Below are 26,555 nucleotides of genomic sequence, written 5' to 3'. Positions count from 1 at the left end.
ACAGGAGCTGGGAGCCAAACTCGGAATGTCGTCTCCAAGGTCTGATGCTAGTCTGCATTTTCTGTGTAATAGCTAACACGAACTACCTACCAACCAAAGAAGACTGGATAAGCAAAGGAGGTAGGGTCTTTTAAACTAGTACTAATGGATGTTACCAGACACATGAAATCCAAAAGCATCATGATGGGTGAAAGAAGTCAGCATGCAAAGCCATATATTGGATAATTCTAATTATACGCAATATTCAGGAAAGGTAGATTTATGGAGAAAATAAGATAGGTCGGTGGTTCCCGGAACTAGCAGCCAAAGTTGACACGAAGTGATAGGAAATGGGGCCAATTTATATTTTCTGGGTACTGTTTCAGAACTGGATAGTGTCCCAAGACCGGTATAACACTTACAGTTTGCCAAAATTCACTGAATTGTACTCTCTAGACAGATGGATTCCATGCTATGTAAATTATGTCTTAACAAATAGGTTAAAACAAACAAGCAAGCAGGCAAACCGCACTGCCTCTGCCCCTGGCTCGGTGCCCATCCTGCCCATTCTTGCAGGCTGAGATCTCCTATTCTGATTGTCTACAGCTGTTCTACTTGTTTCTCTGGGGAATCAGCTCAAGACTCAGGCTCTCTCTTGGATATATTCCATATTATCCTGGGTTCTTTAGAGGAACAGAACTAATAGAAAGAATATATATATATATATATATATATATATATATATTTTTTTTTTTTTTTTTGAGAGACTGTGGTCCAGCTAGCCCAACAATGTCAGATGAAAAGGCCAAGATTCTGATAGTTGTTTAGTCAAAGGGGCTAAGTGTTTCAGCCATTCTTCAAACTACATAGAAATTCCAGGGAATTGGGTTCGAGCACTAGTGAAGGAATGCCCCCCTGCAGGATAGATGAACTTGAGAGTGAGGGCAAGTGGGCAACGTGCAAAAGCTTCCTTCTTCCAGGCAAGGCCTTTCACGTGGGCTGCCACCAAGGGGTGTGGCTTAGATGTAGGGTAGCTCCCAGTTTGATTTACTATAACTTTGGTATTTTAAAGGGTCCTGGAAGTCAAAGGGAAATGTGCATTAAACCTGCATTTGTGAAGATGAATTTGTACATGTTCCAAGGTCACAGAAGATCTCTAGGAATCTGATGTATTTGAATGTATGTTGCCAGTTGCAATTCTACTATAATGTTACCACATACTTCAAAAATAACCAAATTAACTTTTCTGATTCCCTTAGAGAAGAAATAGAATTACGTAAAGCACTTTATTTATGTCAAAACTACTATGCAAAATGAAATTTGTTTTGTTCTTAGCTTACATGTGTGTTTATGTGTATGCATATGTTTCCCTTTTAAAACCTAACAGCTATCCCAGCACTCGGAAGGCAGAGGCAGGTGGATCTCTGTGAGTTCGAGACCAGCCTGGTCTACAGAGCTAGTTCCAGGACAGGCTCCAAAGCCACAGAGAAACCCTGTCTCGAAAAGAAAAAAAAAAACCTAACAGCTTTTTCTTTGCAATTTTGTTTCACGTCTCTATATAGTGACAGTTTGTCACATTCCCACCACCCTGACACATCAAAAGCCTTTTAGTTTTACTTCTGACTCTCAATCAATAAAATTCTGATAGTAAGATCTATAGATAGATTTGGATATAGCCTATGGACCAAAACAAAACAAACAAAGAAAGACAACCTACTGACTACATCATTTGTTTATTCTCTGTTTCTTAATCTAGCCTGCAGATCTGATCACAGGACTTTTTGCTCTCAGTTCCAGTGGCATCTATGTCCTGATGGCCATGACTTTGGGAGGTGGATAATGTCAACAGCTGCAGCCTCGCTCCTTCACGAAAGCTAAATTGTCAATCAGGTCTGTCACAGGCAACTGTGATAGAACAGGAGCCTTCCAAAATGGCAGTGTACAACTAGGCCCCATGCCATGGAATAGCTGCTGGGAAGGTGGCTTCTCAAATATAGGAGGACAGTCCATCATCCCACAGAGAACTCATGCCATTCAGTACACCCGTTGGACACATTTCACTTCCTACTTTTCAGGATGGACCACAATCAGTCAAAACATCACGTTATTACAAACATCACCTAGCCATTCTTAGGCAAAGTCTAAGGAAGGAGCAGCGGCTAAGAGAGAGGGAGTGCAAGAACTCTGAGTTTCTTTTTCCTTCGATATCATGGAAGGTCATAGCCATGGTTTTCTGCAAAGAACATTAAAGACGGGTATGAGGATATCCAGTCCCTGTAAATTAGTTTAAGGAAAACTTTATATTCACAAAACAGCAGTTTATAGGATGACTTAGAAGTGCAACGTGTTTCATTATGATTTATAGCCTTCATCATGTCAAAAAAATTTCCTAAAATACGTTTATGTAGAAAGAAAATTAATGAAAACCTATGCAAAACAGAGGGGGCGGGGCTGCATATAAAGTACTGTTTACATCCCAAACAGTGGTCACCAAGGTCAAACCCTAACCTCCAGCCTTCTAGGCAAGCATAATGCTGAACTTCAGAAGATCAGGTTCCCCATCCTTGATGTCAGCTGCTAAGATGAATGGTTCAAGTGAATGGTCTCCATCAACCACACTGCTGCAGATGCTCATTCTCTCCTCTTCCCCAGCAGCCAACGACACGTGTGGATGAGTACTTTAAGTTTCGAACACCAGCACTGAGATTTTACATAGTTACTTGATATTCTTTATAGAATGTCTATGTGGATCAGACAACTTGACCTGGGTACTTTTTATTCACTAAAATTATGAGCATTGAATTAAAGTTATTCCTTCTAGCAATGGGGTAATGACTTTCACACTTAGTAATCGGGTAGATACGGGGAGATAGTGAAGTTCTAAGTCCAGTGGAAGGAGCATAACTCATGTATGTTTTAGCTGCACTTACAGACATATCTTTAAATAATTCTGTTTACTATTAACTCAACTTTTCTGCATCACTTGATCTAAAAAATAATGAAAATCAGTTCCCTTGAATTTTGTAAATGAAAATGACATTCAGTGCTTGTGTTGTACAGTTGGCAACCACTGCCTTTTTATCACCAATATCATCATTAAAACATGTACACAGCACACTCAAACACATCCGGAACCCTGTGCAACTTCTCCAACTTGGTATTTCTTTTAAATTGCATGTCATCTTGTGGTGCAGAAAGGTAATTTTCCTTCATTTGTGTTTTCTTCTCTAGAAGTCATTTAAAATGTTCTGTTTCTACATTTCCAACCTCAAACTTGCATGTGAATTTAAATCTGTGAACTGAACTTGTTTTTTAAATGTAGGAAGTTAAAGCCAAGGAATTGGCCTTCAGAAGTATCAATTTCTTACTCTACAGACAGGAGAGAGTGAGACTGCCGGGAGGGCTTGTCTGGGGAAATGAACAGGAATCCACCATGGTCTCTGTCTTTAGAAAGGAGAGGGATACAAGCAACCAACAGAAGAACACATAAAACTATCAGTAAATATAATCATGAAATCATGATTTAGCATCCTGGAAAGAAACCGGTCTTTGCATCGAGAGTTGTAATTACATTGAGGCTGGCTCAAAATGATTTCCCAGAGTAGGCTGTAAGTATCTGTGGAAGATGCTGGAGGGCTGCTGCTGTTTCTTCCTGCCGTCCTGGGTGGTAAGAGACAGCCACCTGCTCTGTCAGCTGACATGGGTATGCCATGCCTCTCCGTGGAGGACAATGCACCCAGCTAATTTGCCTAGCTGAATCATAGCGTGTAGGCTGATGTGTGACCAGTGCTGGGCGGTGGGGACGCGGACGAAACTGACAAAGGAAGAGCAAACTCCTCAGTTACCATTCTGTGTGTGCTCAGGAAGTTAATAGAAACTAACCTAGGGAGTCTGTTTGGAGGCAATGCTAACAGATACACTGAAGTTATTTTGTAGAATATTGGCAGAGGTGGGGGGGGGGTAGTTAACTACCCAGTGCTATAGAATCGCAAAAAGTAGACATAACTATTATTAATATGTGACCATTACAAAAATACCACATTCTAGATACAAAAAAAAAACCCTTGAAGATGAGTTTTAATAGCTTCCAGTTAACAGGTAAGATGAAATAAATATACAGATAACCACAGCTCTAGATGACATGTGAGAAAGATACCACCAAGCTGCCTCTGGGTCCCAGAGAATCTGACGCCAGGTGGTGGAACAAAGTTCTCCCGAGTTCTGGAGAGGTATGCAAAGGATCCGGAGCAACAATGCAGCAATCTGGAAGGCCCTTTCCTTTGCTCTAAGAGAGTTATAACAATTTCCTAATTCTAATTCAGATTGAGAAGTCAGGTGAGTAACTGAGGCTAGGCAGGCACAGGATCAATTATAATGTTTATGATGTTTACAATGAGATGGCACAGAGGGTGTCTTGATTAAAGTTTCTATTGCTGTGTTAAAATACTATGGTTAAAATCTACTCGGGGAGGAAAGGGTTTATTTCACCTTATAGCTTCTAAGTCCATCATCTAGAGAAGTCAGGGCAGTAACTCAAGGCAGGAATCTGGAGACAGGGTATTGATGCAGAGGCAATGAGGGAGTACTGCTTACCGGCTTGCTCTCCATAGTTTTCTCAGCTTTCTTCCTTACAGACACCAGGACTGCCTGTCCAGGGATGAAACCACCCACAATGGGCAGGACTTCCCACATCAATCACCAGTTAAGAAAATGTAGTACAGACTTGCCTACAGGCAGATGTCATGGAGGCATTTTCTCAATTGGGAGAGTCCTTCTTCCCAAATTACTCTAGCTTGTGTCAAGGCGAAACAAAACTAGACAAGACAGAGAAGCTACTCAAGTGTGCAGCCTTCTATGTGTAAGTTACGCTGGATAAGGTAGCTCGAGGATGCAAGCATTGATGCGTCTCTACAACCAGGCAAATGAGTGTTGGGCTCTGCCAGGTCCAACCAGGCTTTATCCCAGGGGGAGCTGAGTAGAAAACCTATTCTAGTCCCACATTTTTTCTACATATCTGAAAAATCTTATTAATAGTGACAAAAACTTTGAAAAGTTAATTATTATCTATAAAAATGCAAACATCCTGAGCCAAATCACATATTAAAACATTATTAACAATTAAACTCTTGTTAAATTAATTTACCAGGAAGCTAGAAGTAGGCCTTTGAAGATACAGACGGTTTGCTGGAGGAGAAGAGGGAAAAAGCCGTGCCTCATCTCAAAGCCAGCTTCCTGATTGCAAGAAGGTTCTAAGGGGAGCTTAAGATGCAATGGCTTATCTCTATGTCAAATCAAATTTGGCACTGCAGAAGTAATGGATTAGATGGTTTCCTTCTTTCAAAAGTCCCTTAAAGGAAATAACTTTCCTTTAAATCAGAGAATCAAAGTTCATATCAAGTTTACAGGCACAGTTGGAAAGTGCCACATTTAGGGATGGGCTGCTGTGCAGGGATGCAATGCTTGCCAACGATGTCTGAGGCTCTAGGTTCAATTCCCCAAATCCCAAGAAGTGTCACCAGTGCCTTAACCTCCAGGAAAGCTCCTATCTGTGTATCACCAGCTCTACTTCCTGCTTGTACTGGAGATCCAACAGTTATATCAGTGATGCTTAATTAATTCACCTAAAACCTGTCAATCAGCTAGCAGACATGAAACTGGAGACAACTACTAATAGCAGTCTGTGCTCCAGAAAGGCACAGAGGGTCCTGAGCACCAAGTCTTCAAGCACATAGAAACCTTTATACGGGCCTCAAGCAACGGTGCACCAACATCAAACAAATGTCCACAAGCTATCTCTTCCCAGAGTTATCCACTGAGAACAATGTTTGTTTTCTTCTTCCTTTTAATCTGAAAAGATACTTTTTAGGGGAGGGGCAGCCACTAACCTGTGTACTGTCAGGAATCTCTCAGAACAGGATAATAAACTCCAGAAGCTCACAGTTGGATTTGCTCTGGCAATGATTATTTTCAAATATAGAGATATTTTCTTTGTTGGTAACTGCCTCCAACTACATTCTCACCGTGGGAAAGAGTGAAAGCTCCGAGGGGGAAATGCAGAAAGGCCTTCTTTATAAAAAATGACCCATAGGAAGCACCTCTAGGCTCCTACTTTTAAACCACGTTTGTAATTGTCTTCTGTGTCTAGGAGGGAATGGGAATGAAAGAAAATCAGAGACAGGCTCGTGTGAACAGGAAGCAAGACAAGTTGGGGCAGACCAACTAGTACGTCTCCTCTTCCCAAACAAGTAGCCGGGTTCCTGTTTGCTCATTTCTACAAAGTGACTTCTCGGCCAATCTGCTTAGTCTCTCAGAGCCTCAGTTTCCCCGTGTTACAAAGGGGAAGGGAAGTAGAAAGAAATACACAGAGGGTAAGAAGGAAATCCGTCTACTATCCCAATTTGTACCTGAGGTATTGTGGTTAGAATTTAATAGCGCTTACAAAGAAGCCTTGGAAATTACAGAGCTTTACAATGTCAGATGCTGCTATTAGAACCTGCTCACTTAACTCTCTGTGGCCTCTTTAGACACATGTTTCTCTGTTCCTGAGGCAGCAAAGGATATCAAGGAAAGTAGGCTATCATGGCCTGGTCCCAGGAAAACTCTTGTCCACCACACACCTCCCTTCCTGAAACCTAATAGATTCTCCCCACCAAAAAGTTCAAATTCTCTATTAATTGTTCAGTGTCACATGAGTGCGCCACTTAATATCACTTTACACGGGAATTAAGATACAATGATTAAAAGATATTGTTCTATTGGAGAACATAAGATTAATAAAGACCTAGCAGGGAGGGTCATGAGTTCATCTTTTTGTAGTGGCTGAGAAATTAAGATATGTTTTTCATCAATTATGTAGCTGTATTTCCTATGATTCTCAGAGTGCCGCATATTATCTACAAAGGCTTTACATGTATGAAAAGGGCATCAGTAGTCTATTAAAGCTTCCCATTATTCTAATAAACCACTTGATTATGCCAGGTAACATCTCCAAAATTCATGAATGTCTGGTAAGAAAATAAACATTCTCCAGTGCGCGGAGGGAGAGAAAAAGAAAATGCTTTGTTAATTACTGCGGTGCGAGTAACCGGGGGTTTCTTTCCTCCTCTCAAAAGGGAAAAGGCTGTCACACACTCAAGTCCTTACACAGTCTCTCATTTACAACGTTCTCTCTCGGGTGCTTTATTCCGAACAAAGAAGCATTCTTTCAACGAAGCCACTCAACCTCTTCAATCAAGGCTAGTTTGTGATGCTTAGGATGGTCAGCTGATACAATCAGCTATTTTAAGAAAGCAAAGGCATTTTAGCAACAACAGCCACGAAGTGCTTGGCTATTCCGGGGTCATGACCATGGAGCTGCTCATATCAGACATGATTATAAACAGCCTTTTAAGAAACCCTTTAATGAGGAGTTCAGTGAGGAAAAGAGTTACAGCTTAGAGACTGCCAGTGTGGGTCTACAGGAGAAGGAGAAACGCAAAGCATGGAAGAGGCAAAGGAGCGCTGGGCGTGAGATAAAGCTTAGAAGAACAACTCCAAAAATGGATACCAAATACAACTTAAATCGGGTGAAAGAACAAAGTCTGGTGCTTTTCTTCTGGATGATTCTGAAGTTTCTCCATCAGAGTCAAAGACAGACTGCAAATGCAGAGTGCCAGCAAGTTACTTCATGAAAGTAAACGAGCAAGCATTCCTATAGAAGCACACAATTAATATAACTAACATATAATCGTTGTTATTTCATCTTCCAAGTGGACACATACGAGGTGTGGATGTAGCTCAGTTGATAGAATGCATGCCTGGCATGCACAAGGACCTGGGTTCAATGCTTAGTGCTGCACAAACCAGCCATGGTGGTGTAAGCCTATGGTCCCAGCCCTCAGGAGGTAGAGGCGGGACGATAAGAAATTCAAAATCATACTCAACTATATAGCAAGTCTGAAGCCAGCCTGGCCTCCATGCAACCTGGTCTCCAAAGGGTTGGCCCGGAATGGTTTTCACTGGGAAACAGAAGACTTGCCTTATACAGGAAGGTACCCTACCTTTACCTGTCTTTGGTGGATAGCAGCTGAGAAAGGAGAAGCTAAGCTAGCGATATGTAAAAGTGAGCCAGAGAAATGTCAGAAAGCTGCCTCAAGGCTCAGCTCCTAGAGTTCTGAACTGGGAAGAACACACAAAATCAACCTGCACTTCATGCAAACAGACAATTGTACTAACTTCGGAGTCTATGCTCTGAGCTTCAAATTGTGTGTGCCAAAAAAGAGGTGGGGCCCTAAGGTAACACTTCAGTGCTTGCGGCAAGGAATCAAGTCATTGGACAGAATGAGGAGTCTCTTGCAACACCACTTTCCCTCCAATGCTGTCCCGCCAGGCCATCCTTTCACATCCACTTGAACAGAACATTCTGGAAATAGGCCAAGAAGTCAAATTAAAAAAAAAAAGACCCATGACAACAAACTGCTCCCCCTTAATCTAGTCTCTACCCTCTAAGCTACCACTGCATATACTCCTGTGATCACCCATGACCAGCGCGCCCTCGGTGAGGACCTAGGCCAGGCCCACCTTTTATAGCTCACCTAACATCTTTCCACTGTGGCTCCAAAGTAGAACCCACGCCCACTGGTCAGATGCCTGAGCATATGAAAATAGTGAGCATTGTCAGCTCTCATGGTAATAACTTTAAAAGTTTTTACTTTAGAAAAAAATATGGAGTTCACTTAACTCTGCTTATACAATCAAGTCTGCCACACACACAGAGTCCAACAAATTCTTCTCTTTTATACATATATACACATATATACGTACATATATACACACATAGAGTGCGCATACATATGTCAACACTAGATCCTATCTGCTGTCTGTTAAAGAAAAGGTGGAGACAGTATCAATTCAAACCATTTAAACTCTCTTGTTGCAATATATCTGAACATACAATGATGTCAAGTGACAGGTGAAGCCATAATAAGCACTATCAGCCTTATATTAAATTGGGATTAACATCATAATGTTGGGACTCATTCAAATCTATCGAATAAAACTGATACGAGAAATAATCCAAAGAGGTGGAGGATGAGGAGGTGTGCTGCAAAAAGATGTCTTCTGGATATGATATGGATGTAGTACTTATAAATTTAGTGTGGCTGCTGTTACCTGAACAAGATTAGGACTCTCAATACATGAATGGACATGGATCGAGGGGAGGCTCAGGAGGACCCACAGGTCTCCCGGAGGGACTGCTGGAAGTCAGCGGTTACTGGGAGAGGAAATGCCACCACTTTCACCTGCAGTGTGGCCTCTGAAGACTTCCTCCTGCTTTGGGAAAAAACTTCCCACCTGTGCTCCTGGAATTCTAATTAAACTCACTGGATCACACACACACACACACACACACACACACACACACACACACACACGAAAGCAACGGGAAAGCAGAGGAGGGGCGCCCGGGGAAGAAGCATGGTTTCAGTGGAACGTAGAACGAGAGAGGGGAATGGGAGGGGATGAAACAACTAAAATTCATTATACACGTGCATGAGGTTGTCAACAAATTTGAAAAAGTAAACGTTAAAAAAAAAATCCAACATCATGAAAGGGGGGCAAACAAAGCAATGCAGACACGGGCGGACTTCCAAGTTTCCCAAAGTGTCCGAGCACTCAGCTCAGCGCTAGTCTAAGAGTTCCCTAGAAACCACACGAAAAGAAAGCACCGACCAAAATCTTTAGGTGGCACAACAGCCCGTCTCTGTACACCGAGCATATTCTCCCAAGTATCTCCGCATCTGCCAGTCAGCAGCTGAGTACGGAAGTACCAAAGCATTGCATGCAAACCATCACCCGCTTGTCCTCTCCTGCGATGCTGTCTGTGGTGTGAGCTCAGGCTCTGCAGACCTCCCTAAAAGCAATAGCGGAATGGCTTGGTAGGAACGGTGCTTCCATCTCTGCAAGACGGCACGTTCAGTTCCAGCAGAGGCAGCAGCCATTTTCGTGAAATCAGTCTCAACCGAACCTGAGAACCGGCTGCAAGTTACACACACATCCTCATCTCCCCTAGACAGCACTAGGCAACCCTCCTGGTCTCACACGAAGGGGATAGAATTCCTGGAGCCCACTGTTCATCGGTCGGCAAAGTCTCATGTAATTTACCGAGCGCAGCGGTTTAGCTGGGGAAAAGACAAACATTTCCAGGTGTAAAGCGAAGTAAGGAAAATTGTAAATAGTGGGTAGTAGCTAAAATAAACAGTGCCAGTTAGGAGCCCTCCAGGAGGTTCAGAGAGGAACTTCTGGAGAAATCTGTGTGTGATAGAATAGCGGTGTAACCATGGTGATACCAGGACATGGGCTGGGCTAGGAAGCAGGGATACGGGACTGTCTTGAAGGAGGAAAAGAGACCAGTCAGGTTCAGAGACTGAAGCAGAAATAGGCGGGGTCTGCAGGAAAGGGCAAGACCCCTCCCACTTGCACTGGGAGGGCGGGGGGTGGGGGGGAACGACCAGTGAGCAGAGGAGGACACAGAATGGCATATGGGCAGGAAAGGGTTAAATAGGAACTAAACAGAGAATGTGAGGAAAGGGGATATGCTTATTATAATGTCTCAACTTTCCACATGAAAACATTGACATGGTTCCTTCATTGTATTTTCAGGATGTAGCATTGTGTCACAGAACGACAAAAATAACCACAATAGGCATGGCTTACTCCATGCCATGTTCTGTAGGGCATGGCTTATATCTATGAGCTATTCAACTCTGACGGTATACTGTTCCCTCCGCTTGATGAAAAAAACAGCACTGTGGATCAGATATGTGAAATGCCTTGCTTGGGCTCACAGAGGAGTTGAAAAAGGGCATCTGGATTCACACTCTTGTCTTTAGGCCTCACTGTGAGGTCTGGGAACATAAGATCCAGCAAAGCTGAACACATGCTTGGTCCACTGCTGCATCCACAGAAACAAGACAATGTCCGGGGCAGCGTAGACTGTAGTCTTTTTCTTTTTAATGAATGAATGAATCTTAGCTATTATTCATCTTGTCTTGCTACCTAGTAAATATCATTTGATGAATGAGCTACTAAATACAGCAAACAAGCATCAAATGATTTGCATCTGATATTAACAATAAGAGATTCAGGAAACTTTATAAAAAACACTGATTTGAAGTAACTCCTCTAAATAAAAGGACAGTATTTGCACAAAGCATGCATTTTCTCTCTTAAGGGGTATTACCTGTAGATAAAATGAAATAATCATAATGCATTAACATAAGCCCAAGGGCATGAGATCGAGCATGATTTTAAGAGCCATGAAATAAAATAAAAATAACAGGTATCTGGTAGACGTTGAGTACTATGAAAAGCAATGTGTCTCCCCATTCCACATGCTTGCTGACAGGCAGAGCCGAGTAGCATGGGCTGTTGATGGTAATGATGAGGGCTGAGGCAGAGGATTAGACTAGAATTCAATGAATCGTGGATATTTTGAGAAAATTTTAGACATATATATATATACACATATATATGCATATACACACATGCATATATATATATATAATTATTGTGGAAAAACTTTTATGAGGTTCTGAAAGAGAACTTTGAAAGAAATAAATTATTCTATAAAGTTTTATAGCACAGAAATCCTTGCAGAATCCCTTGATCTGACTATAACTTTCATTTTCATCTAAAGGGCTCGTAATCAACTCAAAGAGGCTAATATATCCATTTATGAAGAAAACGGAGTACTATCCCAATACACAAAACAGAAACACTCCAAAAATGAAGAACATGTAGGAGTCAGATGAGAATTCAGTTGATTCTGAAGTAATTGACTAAATAAAAAGTGCCCTCTGCAGATTGCATTTTTTTTTTAACTTTTAAAATACATAATGTTGACTAAAGGACAGAAAAAAGCAGTATGGTCATATCTTGATTATCAGTATAAATATACAAACAAAACAAAATTTTGTCATCCTCGGTTGTCCTTTCAATACCTGTGGCTTTGATTCTTGTTGTACCTTTAGCATCCAATTTCTTCATCCTCACATTGTATGAACGTGAACACGCACATGCATGCGTGCACACACACAAGAACCCAGCAGAATTCCTGGAAATTTTGATCTAAACTCATGCATTTCTGCACCTGCTCCTGGGCAAAAGACCCTCATGTACATATGGGTGTAGAAAAATCAAAGATTTAATTTCACCATTCCCACAATAGAAGCCTTCGAAACCTAGAAAGGCAAGCAGCATACACAAGAAAAGGTGGACAGAGAATCCAGCTTTTTCCATGCTTAGGCACTTTGACACTGCAGTTTGGAAAGCTAGGAGCTCCTAGTGAAATCACTTCTGGACTAGGCATTGTGGTTCCCAAAGGGACGCAGGCTCTCAGGTATGTCCATAGCTCGTTCTTCAGAACAGGTGACCCTTACGTGGTTGGCAATGACTGAAGACCTTTGAGATGGGGGAATATCTTGGATATTCTGGGTGGGCCCAATATAATCACAGGGGTCCCTAAAAAAGGCAGGAAGGTAAGAGAATCAGAGACGAGAGAGGAGGTGAGAAGTGGACCCCAAATTTTGGGGGGGTATAAGAAGATGGTGTGGCCTTTAAGGTAAAGAGTGTCCATGAAGTGAGGAATGCAGGCAGCTTCCAGCAGCTAGAAAGAGACAGGAAAAGATTTGCTCCTATGGCCTACAAAAGCAATGCAACCTCACTGTATGTATGCCATGAAACCAGACCCCCTGGCTTTTAGAACTTAAAGACAATAAGTTTAATCCAATGAAACCAAACCTTCCAGCTTTCAAATGATAACATAATGAACAAGTATAGATGTAAGCTACCATTCTTGTGCCCCCCCACTGCCCTATATCCAAATTTAGCAGAATTGTCTTATACATTATTTGACATTCTGCTAAAAATTGTCAAAAACTGGTGGCTTTTCTCTTATATGTTTTAGTGTCTCAATCTTGCTAATTCCTCATTTGATAGCTCCCTTTTTATTTAACTCTCAGTCATAGGGCCTCTGTGTGGAAACCTGTTTGTTCATAAAGTATACTTACTTCTCGGCTCATCCAGAAGCACGAGGTTGCCATTCCTTTGTTATAGCTCCCACCATTCAAGCAATCCAAACTTGAAAAACTCCTCTCGAATCTGCTCTCGTCCATCTTTGTGACGATGAAATTAAACCGAGGAACAAGTTGTAAGGAGATTTTTTTTCCCTAAGAGCACTCTAATAGCTTGTAGCTAAAATGATACAATTTAAATGTCAGCGGGAAAGGTCTACTGTGTAAAATCCATTCCCCTCAATGAAGGCTTTGGTGAGTTAACAACGGTGCATGCGGTATGTTAGAACCGCTGGCTGCACAGACCTTCCCGGAGTCTGTCGAGGGTAAGCCACTTGGGTGCAAGATTGCATGGCTAAAATATTGTGTATAAAGAAGGCCACTTGCATACCGTGGCCCTGTCTATCAAGTAGTAAGATGTCTCCATGGGGGAGAATGTAGGCAAGTCATTTGCATTCACTCCTAATAGTCATACACGTTCCTTGCTTGGGGATAAGTCTATCAAATTCTCTAAGCCTCACTTTCCATGCCTGTAACACGAGAACAAAGTGGGGCGTTACAGAAGTTAAAGTCATGGATATAAGATGTCTTATCTAGTGTCTACTACTAAGAGTACACTTTCAGACACAGTGAAGGGGATATAACAGTATATATACTGAGACTCCAGAGCTATATTAAGAAACATAGAATATTACACTAAAAATGGTTTTACTACACTAGAATATTCTTACATTTTCTCCTTTATCTTCCCAAAGTCTATAATTTTGTACTTCATTATATTTCTTTAAAACCTTACCGCCAAGAGGCTTGCATTAAAAGGCACAATGTATTTCTAACATATACTGGAATTATATACACAGACAATATGTCTACGTACTAGTATGTAGTTATACTTATGTATATATTATGTCTGCTACTTTAAATCTCAGTAATTTTCTCTAATAATATTACTTATATAATAATCTATTAAAATTAGTTATTGAACCAAGGTAACAATGTCAAAATAAAATATAGAAACATAGCCTTCATGTGAAAGGGCTTCCCTCTTTGACTTCTACTGCCCTGACTTCCTTTGCTCGGCCAGGGAAGACCTCACAATTGTCAGGTTCTTGATCATTTGGACAGATGTGGTGGGTCAAACATCTGGCTGGTTATTTAGGCCCCTGAAGCCAGCCATGGTCAGCTGAAACCTCTCTAGGGCTGGGTTCTAACTCTCTGATCCGGGAGGCTTCTCCAGAACCATGCTTGCTTCATGAGCAATTAGGGTTTCCTTCAGCAAGGTCTTCACTGGAGTCTAACTCCAAGATCAAATACAAAATGTGTACCCTTTGACTAGAAACTCCATTTAAAAAATTACACTGAAAACAAAATATATATATATATAAAATTTATATACATGCAAAATGTCCCTTGAAACTCTGTTCGTTAGGAAAGAAGCAATGGTTAGCAAATTAAATCTTCACAAAATGCTGTCATTAATCAGAATGAGGTCCATCTTCCTATATGTTGTGACCTAGAAAGATGGCTAACAAATTAAGCGAGGTGGAGGAAGTGTTAGAACAAACCAGGAGGCGTGGACCCTTTTAAAATTGCATTCCAGTTTGCCTCTGACCATCAGCACCTCTTTTGCTGTTGCCACAGTGACTATGTAATGAGAAGCAGAAACACACAATGCTGGGAGCCAGGACCAGACCTGAGCTGTTCTACTAAACCCCCTCAACTACCAACCAGTACCCCTGCCTTCTTTTCCTGTCTTCTCTTCCTTCAAGTGGAGATAATCTTGCCTCTTTCTAAAGTGTGATCAAATTAAGTAAATTGATCCATTTAGAATCAAGTCTTTAACCTTTAGGAGGAGAGGAAAAAGGATAAAATACAATAGGCACAAAACGCGGCATACATACCCTGGAGAATTATCCAGGCTTCCAATGAGGAAAATCTGGACACACACCCCGTGGGGTGACCCCTGGAAAGGACGATGCTACGTGAAAGAGCCAGCCACGGAAAAAGCAAAGACTTCATACTTCTGCTTATAGGAGCTACCTAGAACAGCCAAGGCCACAAAGACAGAAGGCAGAAGGGTGGTCCTGGGGACAGGGAGACAGAGGGCAGAAGGGTGGCACTGGGGATAGGAAACCAAGAGTCCGTGCTCAGGGGTGTGGAGTTGGAGTTTTACAAGATGAAGTGTTCTGGAGATGGACCACGTGGCTGATTACACAACCATGCGAACGCACGGCACAAAGTCTGGACACTCTTAAAGAGCTAAGTTGGCTGACTTCATGCAGCACGCTTTACTATAATTAAACATAAAATACGTCCCTTACAGTAGATCTTTGCCCAAATTTAGGGTGAGTAACTTTTAGCAACAACAACAACAAATAATAATAATAATAGTAGTAGTAGTATCATCTTATTTCCATACTATGCTTCTTTAAATGGAACTTTAAAATAGGCTGCAATGGAAAGGTCTCAGTTAAAATTTTTTAAATTGTTATATTGATTTCTCTAAGACCTATACTGCATGCCTTCACTGAAGCTTAATTTTTCCAAATTGCTTCCAGAAAAGTGAAGGTTGATTTTAGATTGTTTGTTTGTTTTTTTCATGGTCACGGTCAATAGCAGATAAACTATCCCTGGTCAAATGGCAACAAGGAAGGCACAGCTCCGAGCAGCCAATCCTTGGTGTGTGAGAAGTGGCCAAGAAACCGTTCCACGTGCAGACAGTCCTAGCAACCGTTCCACGTGCAGACAGTCCTAGCAACAGTTCCACGTGCAGACAGTCCTAGCAACAGTTCCACGTGCAGACAGTCCTAGCAACAGTTCCACGTGCAGACAGTCCTAGCAACAGTTCCACGTGCAGACAGTCCTAGCAACAGTTCCACGTGCAGACAGTCCTAGCAACAGTTCCACGTGCAGACAGTCCTAGCAACAGTTCCACGTGCAGACAGTCCTAGCAACAGTTCCACGTGCAGACAGTCCTAGCAACAGTTCCACGTGCAGACAGTCCTAGCAACAGTTCCACGTGCAGACAGTCCTAGCAACAGTTCCACGTGCAGACAGTCCTAGCAACAGTTCCACGTGCAGACAGTCCTAGCAACAGTTCCACGTGCAGACAGTCCTAGCAACAGTTCCACGTGCAGACAGTCCTAGCAACAGGTCCTCTAAGCTCAATGTTTGAGAGCGCTGCCCAATAAGAGATATTTTCCACAACAAAACCACATCTGTTTCTCTCTCTGGATGACCTAGCCCAGGCACAACTGTGTTAAATAGGGCTAAAGCCGAGGCAAATCAGTTTGCTTCTTTCCCTGAGTGTCTGAAATTTGAATCTTTAAAAATTAAATAAGACCTAGAAAAAGAACACAGTTGCCCAGAGAAGCCTGGAGCACAGGATTTCCAAGGATCAGGCCTACTTATTTCCCTGGTGACGGGCAGTGCACCTTTAAGAGCTGATTCAGCCCTCCAGCAGACCCAGGAGCCACATCCCTCCTAAGTATTTCAAGCAGTTCTCCTCTTTCCTCACACCCTGAGGCCAGTGTATAATCATACCAATTACTGAAACTACGGCCGTGATAGTTAAAATCCAGGCAGACTTGCTAGGCTTCAGGCACAGTGAAAAGCTTGTTCCATGAATGACCTGCCTTGTACTGCCCAAGCTATACTTGGAGTGAAGCAGTTTTCCTAAGGCAAACTTGGCTTAGAAGTCAAGCCAATCTAGGAAGCACAGACCTGCGGTGCAGGTCTATCAGATCACATGGCCAGAGTGCTGAACTATCATTCTGTACTTTTAGGGAAAAGACAGTAACCAGAGAAGAAGCCAAGACATCAGTGGCATGGGGTGGCCAAGTGCCGCCTCCATCGCTGTTCCTGTACTTACTGTTTAACATACAATGATCATGGAATGAAGTAACACCACAATACATAGAACGGCCTGAACTTCGCCTGAACTCCACTGAGTATGTTTTGCATCCTACAAGCTCTTAACTCCACTGATGGGTGTTGGATGGGGGTAGCGGGGAGGAATATAGTCGCGAGCTTATATTTTTAAAAATCACTTTGCCATTGGTTTAAAAATAGTGCTTATTAATAATCCAGAATAACTGGGTTTCATTGCGGCATTTTCATAATGTATTAACACACCCTGGCCCTCTGTCTTCCTCTTCTTTGCTAGCCCCTTCTCCGTTCACAGCAGGCTTGTTCTGGCATGGGTCAGAGAGCGCACACCACGTGCACAGTCTCTTCCACTTTGAGTGGGAAAACCAATGGTTTCTTAGCGCAGAACAGACAGCTGTGTCTAGAACAGGCAATGAATCCTGCTAGCTCTTGCTGCTAGAATTTTCTACCACAAAAAAAGAAAAAAAAATCAAAATTGGCAGAGTGAATAGCCACAAACCCACTGATAATATTTATTTACATGTTTTCTATTTCCTTTGACCACTTCACAGAAAAACCGAATTATAACTCCTGCTTTTAACAATATCAGTTTAGTCCATAAACCAAAATCGAACAACCCTACCACCACAGAGAATTTCTAGTAGGTCTTTTTGTCTGTTAACATCTAAGGTTAAAAAAAAAAAAAGGAGAAATAAGTCTCAAATTCTTCATATCAAAAAAAAAAAAGATAACAAGACTATCTTGATTTCAATAAAAAGATGACTCCAAGTGCATGAACGGATTTTCATTCACACAGTACCGTCAAAGTCACAGGTGACTTGGTACCCTACTCTATTAGTTAGCTTTTCTGTTGTTCTCATAAAATAGCACGATCACAAGCAACTTAAGGAAGAAAGGGGTTGTTTTCATTTATGCTTCCAGAGGTACAGAGTTCATAATGGCAGGGAAAGGCATGGTGGTAGGAGAAGAAACAGAGATAGTACATTATATTCCCATATAAGATGCAGAGACAGAGAGAGAAAAAATAGACACACACACACACACAGAGAGAGAGAGAGAGAGAGAGAGAGAGAGAGAGAGAGAGAGAGAGAGAAGGGTGGGAGGGAGGGGAGAGAGTGTGAATGAATGAGAACACCAAGTGGGACAAGACTATAAGCCCTCAGAGCCAGCCCCCACTGACCCGCTTCCATCAGTTAGGCTCCACCCCCTAAAGATTACACAGCCTCCTCAAACAGTGCCACCAACTGGGAACCAAGTGCTCAAGTCCATGAGCCCATGGGGTCATTCCTCACTCACACCACCACCCACCGCTGTCTGTTCTGATGGAGTCCTTGGGATAGACTCAGGGGTGGAAAGGCTAGGAAGGTGTGTATAGTGAAATGGGAAAATTGTGCAAAAGGAAATTTGGAGACTGGGACTTGGTGAGACCACAAAGCCATACATGTGCACCCCTGCACCCACTCATGGATCATGTTCACCAAAGGGTACCATCCCATCTCTCTCACTATACACACAGACCCTACTGGGAAATCTGACTATGCCGGCAATCAGAAAAAACACACAGCAAAAGGGGCCTGATATTTTCTACACATAAACAACAAACATCAAAAACATGGGACTCAGAAAACCTAAGAAAAATGTTTTCTTTAAAAGATCCAGTCTCAGGTTGTAGAGATGGTTCAAGTACCTGCCATACAAGCATGAGTTCAGGTTCGCAGCACCAGGGAAAAGCGAGGCATTGTAGTACGTGCCTGTAAGCCCAGTGTTGAGGAAGAGAAGCAGGTGGTTCTCTGAAGCTCAGTGGTCTAGCTAAATTTATTAGTTCCAGGCTCAGTAAGAGACCCAGTCATTTAAACAAAAGAAAGGTGGGGATTACTAGAGGAAGACACCAAAGGTGATCTCTGGCCTGCACATGCATGTGCAAATACATGTGCATATACCCGCTGCACACAGTATACACACTGCACACAGAGATACATATCCATAAAGATACACACAGACATAGACAGATACACACATACACAGACACACAGACAGACACACACATCCAGCCTCACTGCAGCTCACTGGCTGTATCCATTATACCTATGATTCAGACACACATACACACAGAGACACACAGCCTCTCTCTCTCTCTCTCTCTCTCTCTCGCATACACACACAGGTCTAGACTCACTGCAGCTCACTGGCTGTATCCATTACAGCTATGATTTAGAAGAATGACCAGCACTCATGTTTCTGTCGAGAATGTCAGCTTAGGAATCCCATGCCATTCTAACCTTTTAAACAGACTCTGACTCTCATTTTAGAGCTTAGACAGCATGTATAGATTTTCTGAACGAAGGTTTGCCTGGCTACCCGGTGCCATGTGAGGTATGAGCAGCATAACTATGGTGATGAACTGGGTACACAATAAGCACCAATAAATGTTTATGTAATTATGATGGCAGGGGACCATCAAAGAAACATTAAAAGAATTACCAAACAGAATATTCATAAGACCGGGGAGAGCATTCATCACAGATCAGCACTCATATTTCCTGAACGACAGTCAGTTCTACACCATGGATGGTAACAATGATTCATCAGGATGGGAAAACAAATTAAAGCACACAAACCAATTGACCTGGTTGCCCTGCAACCAACTACAGTGTCCTGGCGCTTCAGTCTCCGTAGGTCCTGTTTCACGAGTCCCATCCTTCTCTGAAGCCTAAAATTCTGGCAAGATGAAGGGATGATATGTTGGAACTATCTTTCCAAGGTGCAGGACTAACTTCATAAAAGAGTCTGGGAGGCCACCCTCATTGTGTCTCCTTAAAGTCTAGAAAGTGAAGAAGTAAGGGGCTAGTCCAGCTGCAGTTGGGTTCTGCCCTCTTCCAGTTCAGGCTGTTCTGGAATATCAGCATGGAACATTTTCCTCTCCCACAGCTTTCTTGACTAGCTCCTTACCCAGGCACTTCTCTGGTGGCTGTGCTTATGCATCAGTCCCTTCTTCCTGTCTGGACAGCCTCTGAATGTCGCCTGTTCTGTCACCGATGCATGCTCTTACAGTCAAGATTTTACTGACGATTTCCATCATTTACAAAAGATCTTATTCTCAGCGCAAGGCTGCCAAAGGCATCAATTCTGGCACGCACACATCCCGCATCCCTAGAGCTAGCCAAATCCGATTACACTACATCTGTTGTTTTGTAGAGCAGGCCTTGCCAGCATTGTTTCCTGGTACACGGTAAAGCAACAATCTCGCTGTTAGTTACTTCCTAGTCTGCCAGACAACAATGTAGAGAAATCTGTGTGTTCCCTGTGTCGCTAAGAGGCCACTGCCATCAAGGACTCTCGACTGTGACCACCCAGCGAGTGCTGAGCAAAGATGGCTGGCTTCCCAAGGAATCTGAGAACCTAAAGCTGAGGGGGTGCAGTTTTATGAAACGGCTGCTGTTGAACTTGGTCCATCCAAGACAAACTGACCTTGCTTAACTTTACAACAATATGAAGATTATGTATAAAACATAAAACCCTGGCTTTCCAAGTCTTTATCTTTAGAGCTTTTGAAGCTTGGTCTGCATACTACGTATGGTGTTTTTATTTTTCTTCCACTAGATGATACTCACTAGATTTCAATTTAACTGCTTCATTTTTTTTGACAGAGCCAATTAAGATATTTATATCAACTTTTGCTAACCTCCATTTTTTTTAAATTCTAAAAAAAAAAAAAGAAAAGAAAAGAAAAGGGAATAGCGGTCTTTGGGGATGGCTTGTTTGATAAAATTTCTGCCTTGCAAGCTTGAAGACCAACACTCCAGATAAAAACATGCCAAATGGTGTATGCTTGCAATCCCAGAGTGTTGGAGGCAGAGTATCCATTAGTGTAGCCTAAGTGGATAGCTACAAGCTGATAGCCCCTTTCTCAAAGAAAGTGGGTGGCAAACTTTTGGATGACAATTGAGAATATCCTGTAGTCTACACACATACATGTACATACATGTATGCACACACACACACGTACACCAACATGCAGGAACACATGAAAACACACGCACACACAATCCCTAAAAGAACCAGAGAGTAAGAAGTTATCAGATTATTAATCTAAGGGAAACTGGTACCCAGACCTAAGTAGAGGGTCATGTTTTTTTCTTTAGCAGCCCCTGGAGAAAAGGAGAAGAATCTGGACTTATAACCCACCCAGTGTGGAAGGTGTTACAGCAAACAGCCCCCATCTCATGATGGAGCCCTAAAGGATTCCATCCACATGAATCACACATGAACACCTAACTGAAGAATCTCTAAAGTCACTTGGGGCATAAGCAGAATGTAAGGAGAAGGGGAAGGCACTGTCGTCTGAATGTGAACAATGAGTCACCAGCTTAGGAAGGCCGTGGAGCCGTTAGGGCGTACAGCCTCACCAGAGGACATGATAGACCTTCTATAGCTCACTCCACAGCCTGTCCTCTGCTTCCTGACTACAGATGCGATGTGACTGGATGGCTTCCTGTTCCTGCTTCCCCTCCTTCTGCTGGCCCTTCCCTGCCCTGGTGGAATGCTCCTGTTTAACTGTAAGCCAGAAAGAACCCATATTCTCTTCAACTGCTCCTTGTCAGGTATTTGGCCTCATGTAGGGGAGAGGTGACTAATAGGACTGGTGTGAAAAAGTTAGACCCCTGCCGTGACAGACTTGACCGTGTGGCTCCTAGGCCTCTGGAACTGGTTTACAGAAGGAGTATAGAAAAGTTTGAAACTTTGGTCACAAAAAAATCCCAGAAGTCTATACACAGACCTTGATAGGGTATTCTGGTAGGAATCAGGGAGGAAGTCCAGAATGCCAATGGGAAGGAACAGCGATAGTGAAGGCCGTCTGCATGCATGAGGTACAGAGGGGGGCAATGGTTCTGTCAGGAATTTGACTCTAGGCCATTTCTATATCCTCGGAAAGAACATGGCTGCGTTCTACCGATGCTCTGAGAACTCACATGAGGCTGAGCTTTAAAATACTGGATTAATTTATTTGGCATGGGGAAAACCACCCAGTATAACATTCTGTCTGTGGCACGGGTGCTGCACACAGCTCTGATTCTGATGTACAGGGAGAGACAGAGCGAAAAACCATGGCGAATGTGAGCAGAAAAGAATGAGGTGCTGTAATGTGGCCCATTGCGGGGCCCTCAACTGAAGCTCACTTTACTTACTTGGTCTGGAAGCATACTGCCGTGGACTTGGTTTGAGATGGCCCTGGATTGGCAGTGTTAGGAAAAGCTGAACAAAGCATTTCACAAATCTGGGACAATGTCATTTTCCTTTTCAGCCCCAATACCCCAATATATAAATATAAATATATATAATATACTTACTATATATAACATATATTAAGATCAATGAGTGCTACAACTTTAAACACTAAAGGGGGAGAAAGACCCATGAGTCAGAACAACAACAACAACAAAAAGACCCACAAACATAGGAACTATCAGATATGATCAACATATCAAATTATAAAATAACTATGCTTATTCTGTATAAAAAACAAAAGATAGGGAAAAGGCATTTAAAATGATTTTTAAAAAGCAGGACTTAAAAAGAGCAAATAAAAAAACTATAGTAGCTGAGTTAAGAACCAGGGATAAAGATAGAAATATTTAAAAGACAATGTGTGATTCTAAACAAAAAGACCAGAGGTCATCTAACATAAAGTCACAAAAACAAGCAGTAAGGAAAGGAAACGAAGATTCACAAGGACAAAGAGTTGATCTAAAACACACTTACTGGTGACTACAGGAGAGGCATAAGGGGTAGGAAAGAGACAATATTTCAACATGTAATGGCTTACATTTTCCAAAAATTGATAAAAGTAGCAATCTACAGATTTCAAAATTCTAGAGACTCTTGGGAAGAATATACTTATAAAATATTTATATCTAAACCTAGCATACTGGAAATACAGAAAGACAAAGACTGAATGAAAACCCATGAAACCCATAGAAGGTAAAATGGCTTCATACTCCAAGAACTGACAGACTGGCCATTGACTTCTCCCTAGCAACCATCAAGGCAACAGTGGAATGGTGCATTTGTCTGCTAATAACTAAGACAGCCTGTATTCTGTACTCAGGGAAAAAAGTCTTTGAAGGATAAAAAGGAGAATTCATTTGAGACAACAAAAGCTAGGATATTTCAACCCTAGTAAACCTTAAGGAGCTTCAGACAAAAACCATGTGATTTCAATTGGAAAGTCTCGATACTAAAAAAAGAGAGAGAGAGACAAACAAAAGAGAGAATGTGTGTATAAATCTGATACAATATTGTGTCCCTGTGCTTTTCAGGTTATTAATTCTGATGCTTTCAAGTATAAAAAAACACACACAAAATTAAAGTATAATAAAAATAGCATAATTCAATAGATATGATGCATCTGAAATACTTCAGACTTTAAAAACTGACTCTGCAATTTCAAAACTAAAAGAGAAGAGAAATAGCAGCACAAATCACAAAACAAGACAGATACAAGAAAAAAATATTATGTCAATATGGGTGAAGGTCTGGTAGAAAAATAGAAAACAGATTTCCAGAGTGAAAAAAAAAATCCTACTATGTTTCTATCAGTCAGATCTGGAATGAGACACACATCTGAAGCCGGGTCTGGTAGTTATCCAGAAGGCAGAGGCAGGGGGATTGCAAGTTCAAGGCCCACCAGACTAGGGTTAAGTTCAGTGCCAGCCTCAGCAACTTGGTGGACCCTGTCTCAAAACAGCAAGTGAAAAGAGGGCTTGGGTTATAGCTCATTAGTAGTGTTTCTGCCTGACATGCTGAAAGTCCTAGGTTCACCACAAGTATCACAAAAAAAGGGAAAAGCACCCAAAGCTACAATACTGTGTTTCCAAATGGAGAGAGCTACACTATTTGTAATGCATAAGTGTTAAGAACTTGAGTAAAATTAAGAAGGTGGTTGTCCAAAAATTGGTATGGTTTTATGTCTGACGACAAAAGTGGTGTTGGATTGGAAAGACACACAGAAGAGGCCTCCGAGGAGAATTAGCCAGCCGGTGATGTGGGACAGGTTCTTGAAAGAGAGTGCGTTCAAACAAAAGCCATTATACAGGAGCAAGCTCAGCACACGGGGCACCTTATGTCAGCTGAGTACAAGGGATGAGAGATGACGTCAAGGACCCTGAGGGTTGAGATCCAGACCCTGCTGAGCCCCACGGGCTGGTAATCCCAGGGCAGAAATCGGAGAGGTAGGGCTTGCACGGGAGCTCAAGGTGGCATACTTGTGCCAGGACAGGGGGCTTGGTGGGACATCAAAACAAAATGCAAGCAGATGCATGGGTATGGGGCAGGGAACAGAGTGCACAGAAAACTTGAGCAGCCATTCATTATCAGCAATGTGTGGAAGGATGAAGCCAGGTAGGTGGTCTGAAGGACCAGTGGGGAGGGCCACAGAAAATCCTCTAGAATACGGCCTGTATTTTATTTCATACCCCCAGCTAATATCATATCCTCATTTAGGGAATATAAGGGGCAGGTCTCCTTGATTCCATGGTGCATGTGCGGAAGACAGGAGACAACTTCTTTTTGGAGTGAGTTCTCTCCTTCCACCATGTGGCTTCCTGAGACTGAACTGAGTTCAAAGACAGGTGTCTTTATCAGAGGGGCTACCTTACCTCCTGGGGAATTATTTACCTAAAAGCAGAGCAGAGTATTTCTCATTGCTGTAGTTGTGTGGCAACTTTGAAATTTATCATACTATTCCATTCATTGGTGCACAACAAAATTTTTTAGCATAGAAAGATAAAAATAACTATCTCATTTTATCATAAAAGTTAAAAATAACAATAGAAGTGATTCTTTATGAAAATTTTATTACATATAAATCTATGGTTTGAGCTAAGACACTGAATGACTATTAACTGTAGATACTTAATTAATATTTAATAATCTCACAGTAATTTTTATTTACTGCATTATTGATCAGAAAGCAAAGATTAATTTCCTGGCACCAAAAATGCTAATCTCATAGGATTTTATAAAAAAAAAAATCCCTTATGGTTTCTCTATTTGCTTTTTATTTTTGATCTTCTTAATGAAAATCTTATCTTCAAAGTGGGAGTTTTATATCTAAAATACCTAATAAGGATACAATATGTAGAATATAAGCAGAAAAATATGCAAAGATACAAAAATGTGCCTTCGCTGTTTTAGTCTTTGCTTCTTATTTATATGCAGATTTGGAAGTCTCCTGGTTTATAGGATGCGTCTTTTAGACTTAAAAACATAAACTGAATAAAAAATGTCTAAGGCATCACATCAGTCAAAGCTCATGAGAAATCTTAAAGGCTTGAAAACCATCAGCATATGGGACGTGCATCCCAGGGAGTCTGGAACAAAAGAGCCTCCTGAGGAACTCAGGTGTGTTTCCCAACCTCAGCAACTTCTCAACAGTGGGCTAACAGGTGCTTTAGCTAACAAGATGGTGTTTTCTCAAAGGCAGTCACAGGCAACTAACTACCTTGGCCTCAGTATCTTTCAAAGGCATAGGTTGACTTGAAGTCCCTTCTACTCAACCCCCACATAACAGCTGTGGAAATGACAAAGATGATCTACTGGATGGCATCAGCTTTCAATTGATCTTATAAAGTGTGTGTCAAAGCTGGGCCAGCATCCAAGCCAGAAATGCACAGCCTACCCCCCTTTTTCAGGGTACCACACAGAGCCCCACAGAAATTATAATGGAAAACTCCATTATCAACCCCAAGTCTTTTTTGTTGTTGTTATGATTTTTTAATTAGTATCTCCTTTGCTTCTCTGAGCTAAAAGTGACTGAGCAGAAAAACTTCCATCCCCGGTCCTTTTGGACTGAGAAAAACGTAGCCTATGGCTAACCATTCCCCATATCCTCCAGAAGACAGTTTCCACTGTGCCCTGCCCTCTCCAGCAGCCACCTCCGCAGGGACACATACACTCCATACAAAGAAACTACAGAGGAGAATTCCATCTTCCAATTCATCCTCAACATTCTCGCTCCCTTTCAGTCTCCACTGATGAGCCTCTCTGTCATCTCCCTGGGACAAAAGATGCAATCAGGAGAAGGTGAGGTGACTGCCTACCTTCCTGACACCCCGTTCTTCTGTTACCATGGATGCACTGCCCAGCTCGTCTAGCCAATCATTCAGATCGCTTACTCCTCTCTTCAGGTTTTCAGGTTTTTTTTTTCTCTTTTGCTAGATTATTCTCATCAGCACACAAACATGCCGTCATTCATTTTCCCTTTGTTAAAATATAGTGCTTAACCAGCCACGGTTAGTTTCAACTTTGAGAGACAGCTGAGGGAGGATAAGCAGAATCCAGGAGCTCTGGTCTAGCCTTCGCAAGGTTGGTTAGACTCTTTCTCAAAGAAAGAATGAATGCTTAACCCCACATCCCCCCCCCCCGTAATTATCACCCTCTTTTTCAGAATGTCCCCCGTAATGAGTTCTTGCGCACTCACTGTTCTAATCTCTCCCCTTTCCTTGTAAGCCCTATTGCAGTACTTCCTCTATTCCTTTCCAACTGAACTGCTCTAGACAGACACCAGAGACTCCAGGGTTGTGACACAGCCATCAATCAGTACTGGTGGACACAGCTGCTCCTTCACACCTTCTTCCC

The 26,555-nt window shown here is 42.1% G+C and overlaps 1 protein-coding gene across 2 annotated transcripts in view; it reads right to left on the bottom strand.

Annotated features, from left to right (window-relative positions):
* The window catches only part of Cers6 (ceramide synthase 6), a 240,580-nt gene that overhangs the window by 120,720 nt on the left and 93,305 nt on the right, over positions 1-26,555 (bottom strand). The window lies entirely within an intron of this gene.

The sequence above is a fragment of the Microtus oregoni genome, unplaced genomic scaffold (genome assembly GCF_018167655.1).
Source record: "Microtus oregoni isolate MIOR12 unplaced genomic scaffold, Mior012 000037F_ref0000500, whole genome shotgun sequence".
NCBI lineage: Eukaryota > Metazoa > Chordata > Mammalia > Rodentia > Cricetidae > Microtus > Microtus oregoni.
This window is presented reverse-complemented; position numbering and strand designations above follow the sequence as displayed.